The sequence below is a fragment of the Phaseolus vulgaris genome, chromosome 4, assembly GCF_051622355.1.
Source record: "Phaseolus vulgaris cultivar YP4 chromosome 4, ASM5162235v1, whole genome shotgun sequence".
NCBI classification, from domain to species: Eukaryota; Viridiplantae; Streptophyta; class Magnoliopsida; order Fabales; family Fabaceae; genus Phaseolus; species Phaseolus vulgaris.
Genome location: NC_143501.1, coordinates 36,539,004 through 36,544,485, shown reverse-complemented (window position 1 = coordinate 36,544,485; position 5,482 = coordinate 36,539,004). Strand labels below are relative to the sequence as shown.

Genomic DNA, 5,482 nt, shown 5'->3' with positions numbered 1-5,482 from the left:
TATGAAAACAATGAACAACTTTCAAGGATCTTAATCCCATTGACAAACAATTAAAGTTTATGCTCCCCCCTCCTTATTTTAATTTGGTTACAATTTATTGAAATGCATTTTCATTTTTCTTATAGTAGAGATCATTTATTCGTTGTATCATAAGACCCAGGTTTACATGAAATCCTTTTTGAATATTTGCATTTCACATACACATGAAAACATGCTTCACCAATGTAGAGAGAGAAGTGTCAAATGCTTCCATAAATAACCCAACATTTCCACCAACTGCAGAAGATTATACAATAATATTTTGCTAAGTTACAAGATATCATCAAAAGAATCTCACATGAGTTCTAAAATCATAGAACTCTACAATATACAAATACTTATTGCTGGAAAATATCTTGCCACCTACCACTACAAAAAATCATTGAATTAGCTGCAAAAAAAAAATTAGTATGGACCAAACTGCAGATACTATTAGAGACAACACCACCCACACTACAGCGACCCAACAATAACTCGAATGGGCCAAAAACACTCTGAACCCACGCTAGCAGTTTTAAAAATAATAAATTATTATAAAATTTATTTCAGTTAATTAAATAATATTATTAGGCTTTGAGTGTATTTTGGAAGCCGTTAGTTATTTTTATTTTTTCTCTGAAATAATAAATCCTTCACCTCTTTCTTAAGAGCACCCACAAGTTCAATCTTCTCCATTTTTCATTTTTTTTCTCAAACCAAACTCGCAAGGTTAAATCTTCCCTTTTTCACTCTTTCTTCAGAGCAAACCCTAGATCCTCTTCTTCATTTTTGGCCTTCCTACGCGAGCTAAAATCTTCTCCTCTTTTTCGTTTTTAGCGCGAGTTAGAATCTTCTCCATTTTTCTCTTCTTTCTTAAGAGCAAACCCTACACCTTTTCTGCGTTTTTGGCCAAACCATTTGTTCCTGCCGCGATTTTCTAATCAAGCAGTTGTTAAAACCTCGATTTCTTCCTGTCCCCATCTGTTGTTGCACCGATTGATTTGTTTTTGTAGTGAGTGAGCTAGTGAGGCTACGTAATTGGTTCCAGTCTTCAAAATTGGGAGGATGATGTTGAATTTTCGTATTCGCTTCGATTCTTTGTAGCTTAACCTCTAAGGTTAATTTAAAAGGTTAGTTGATTTTGGTTTCAGTGAATTCATTGTTGATTTAGCGTTTGATTTTTAATTTTTGCGTTTTTCTGTTTTTGGTTGAGGTGGTGCATGGGCTGTATGAGGATTGTCGTTTGGAACCGGAAATTGTGTTGGGAGTGCTATAAAGGTTAGTTTATAGCAAGTTAGTTTTAGGAAAATAGTTTGTAATATTTTAAAAAATTTGCATGTCGAAGAATGAATTAGATGGAGTTACTGAAATTATTGTGATGAATTGCAATTAAGATTGGAATTTGTTTATGTTTTGAACATGTTACTGTTGAATATTGATTTCAGTGAAAAATTTAACAGTATAGCAATATGCATAGTCTTGGTTCTTTTTTCTTGTTACTTTCATCTTTTTTTCTCCAATTTTGTTGAATCCTTCATGCAATTCCTCATGTACTTCCAAATGAAAATATGTTTATAATATTATTTTTATAATATTGAATATTAAATATGCGTATTGTAGGCAATGACTGAGAATATAAAAACTCAGCATGAAGATGAAACTGCTACTGTCTTGAGTGAAAACTGTAGAGAAAAAAGTGAAAATGGAGAATTCAGGTGAACCAGATTCCTTAGGCTACTTTCTTATATTTAGGCTGTATTACTTAATAAAGAACATGTTGCTTATTCATACACTATCTAAGGCTTTTTCGCTTTATATATATATATATGTAATGTATGGTACTTGCTAAGAATCAGTTCCTTATCTGTTATTGCACAGTCTTATTATGAATATTTTAGGGTTCCTTATCTGTTATTGCACAGTATGAAATATTTTTCATACTCATAATAAACTTACCTTATATGTAATATTAGCACTTATATATACTATGTTATTTACTTTAATGGTGCTTGAAGCATAAATCAGAAAGTAAAGGGAAATAATTCCTTAAGTGGACTGATATTAGAACTCAATATGTTTATTTAAGTAAATGTTTATGAGGTGCTATATTTAATTAATGTTAATGTAATTTTGAGGTACATGTTTCTATCTTTCCTTTTTTGATTAATAGGTTGAGAAGTTTAATGCTCAAAATTTGTTCTTTTGTTGTGCATACTTTGTGTTGATGCAGTTCATGTGATGTTTCATTCTCATTCGTTCTCTGATTGGTTTCTCTGTCCAATCTAAAATCACTTTAAACTTTGGGGATAAGTTTTTGACTAGTTCAAAGGTTTTAGGATAAGTTTAGATTAGCATATAAGAGTGTAGCCAATGTCAATTTAGGGGGAATTAGTATTTGAGAACTGGACAGCATGTACAACGATGTTTTATGTAGGTTAGTGGCATATAGATGCTGGTTTCTAGAACACCGAAAGTACCGGCAAAGATATTTGACTAAGTTTGATCAAATCATCAATTTTATGTAAGTGGTGACAAAGCAAGCTCCTCTACACTTAAACGTATTCAGCATTTGCAGAAAATGTGCTAGATAGCTAATGGAAGTGAGAAATAGTAGATGCAAAATGGCAAATGTTACACTAGAGGTTTAATATTCATACAGATGTATATCAAAACAGAGTCAACATGTCGGTGCATGTAATTAGAACAGGGGGTCATTTTGAATTGGGTGGAATACAAGTTGGTTAGTGTTACGAAAGAATATATATTTTGATATTGGAATATTTTGTAAGAGATTGATGATATTAGGTTCTTTAACCTTACTTGTTTTTGTTTTTTTTACACGGATAAAATATCTCTTAAACGTCTTAATTTAAAATTAAACAATGAATATATTTTATTAGGGCCTAATACTAGTTTTTTTGTATATTTATTTTTAAAAAACAATTTATAAAACACAAGTGAAATAGTCCGTGTAGTCCGTATATATATTCTCACCAGATTAATATTTTGCTCTTAAATAATCACACAGGCACAAAGACACACTAGTATTCATTCAACACTATAGTTGCGAAATATCTGTAGTGGTGAGAAATGTCATGCGAATCCATGTCTCTCACACAACATTTTATTCATGAAATATCTTAAGTACTACTTGTGTTGTGATATAAAATATTTATAATTTTATTTTCTTATTTGTTAATGTCGAAGAACTCTTTCATAGTCTTGGTTTATGATTCCTTTAATACTTTGTAATTTAGAAGTCTTCTCCCTTTTTGAGATTTGAAGAAAATTATTGAAGGGGCTCAAAATGAGGAGGTTTTAATCTTTGTGTTGTTTATAAAATTATTTTATGTTCCATGTTGCAGGTTGAGTCAATTGAGTTAAAAAGATATGGAAGGGATGCGTACAAAATGTTCAGGCTACTGTCAAAGGATTGTTGTTTTCATAACACAAATCAGGTGATTTACTTATTAAGGAAGTTCAAATTAAATTTGCTAAAAATGTAGTGATTCAGTCAATCTTTTTTCATTGATGTTAACAAATTGAGATTTTAGTCCAATTAACTTGATGCTTTGGAGAATATGAGAAATCATGTGATTGAAGTTCTCTCTATTCCTAGCTTTCAATTTACAGTATGTTGTTACTGTAAGAAATAAAAGTTGGCCTTTTATTTACTTAAGGTTTATATATTTCTTTTAATGTACTAATTGTTCTATTTATTCTACTAATCGTTTCATTTTTTTCACAGGTCCTATTAATTTTGTATTCACTCTGGTGATGAGGATGATGGACATGTTATTTTCTTACTTATTTATTTGTTTGTATTCATTTTAATTTTCAAATATTGTTTACATTCAATTGCATTAGATATTGACTTGAATTTGAATTTTTGAACTCAATTAGAAATATATACTACATTGTGGATTTTTTATTTTAGAAGTTATTATTACAATTATAATTATATGATGGATTTTAATTTTTCAAATAGATCTAGAGATAATTCGAGTCACAACTTGAGAGAAGAAATAACTCTTTTAATTTAATGATGTCCCTTTGGATTATTCAACTCCCATACCTTGTTGAAATCCACCAATGAGTGTGATTATTAAAAGATAAAGGAACATTCACACCAATTTTGATGAAGCCAGCTTTATGGAAGATTAGTGTAAGATTATATATATATATATATATATATATATATATATATATATATATATATATCTCGTCTATTGTATATGTTTTTTTTAGCAATAACCTCCTATCATATATTTTATTTCACTTTTAGCGTAGGCTTAATCTACACTAACATTTTAAATTATTTTTTCATAGCGTTGGTTAAGCCCATTCATTATTTTAATTAGCATCCAAGAAGTTATAGGTTACACCCACGCTAGCCTAAATTTATAAAATAAAAATTTTAATTTTGTTGCGGCCTAGGTGATGCTAGTGTGTCTACCTTGTGTCCAAATTGCGAAGGTTTAGTCTACTCAAATTGCGTCTCCTGTTGAAGCCCACGCTAAAGTGTTAGCATCCAAGGTATTAGCTTCCAATTTGTTTGTGACGTTAAACCTACGCTAACAATAATTTTGTGTCAGCTTTTGGTTGCTTGTGTCCGTTTATAACCTACACTATTTACCTAATTTCTTATAGTGAATTACATAAATATAGATTTACTCGTATGTTATTACATATAGAATTTGTATCCGTATGTAACTATGATCTACATGCAAATTTGGTCTCTTACATACGGATTGATGTTGTATGTAATATCAAATTTTCTTGTAGTAGGGGATGATGGATAATAATACTTTAAATGCACTTTTGGCTCATAACAAAATTTTGACACAGTAGATGGAAGTATTAATGAAGCAAATATCTAATCTGCCACAACAATTAGAAGTTATGCATTCTTATCAAAGCCCAATTCAATTAATGAAGTATGATTTTTGTGGAGGTAATCATCCAAATGGTCACTTCTCTTTTGAAAATAATTCATCTGAATAAGAGGTTCATTATATGGGAAATCAAGGAACGCAAGGTAGATTCTCCAATAATAATAATTTTATCTTCAAGGCTGGAGAAACAATCAAAATCAAAGTTTTAAGCAAGACCCCTTTCAACAACAATAACCACTAAGCATCACCGTACAACTAAAAGAATATTGACACTTCTATTAGAAGTTTGGAGACACAAGTGGGATAGATTGGAAAGCAATTGGAGAACCCCTAGAATAAACAATTTACATCCAACACACAGATAAAGCTCAAGGAGCAATGTAAGTCAATTACTACTAGAAGTGGAATAGCTATTGGAGAGGGGATTTGATAAAACCCAAATAGCCAAGAAGATGACCAAGGACACAAAAGACACTTCACACTTTGATATGTCATCTCAGCATCCAAGACAAGGCCCCACCAAATGTCGGAAGAACCTCAACAGAAGAAGAACTGGGCATAAACCAAAG

The 5,482-nt window shown here is 30.8% G+C and overlaps 1 long non-coding RNA gene across 2 annotated transcripts; it reads left to right on the top strand.

Annotated features, from left to right (window-relative positions):
• Positions 1-674: 674 nt before the first annotated feature.
• LOC137837542 (uncharacterized) lies at positions 675-3,957 on the top strand. 2 transcript variants are annotated; one of them, XR_011085483.2, is made up of 5 exons: positions 675-1,148; positions 1,232-1,296; positions 1,639-1,733; positions 3,384-3,476; positions 3,767-3,957. It is a non-coding gene; the product is annotated as an uncharacterized LOC137837542 (long non-coding RNA). The 2 variants fall into 2 exon arrangements; XR_011085482.2 differs by having other exon boundaries at positions 678-1,296.
• The last annotated feature ends 1,525 nt before the right edge of the window (positions 3,958-5,482 follow it).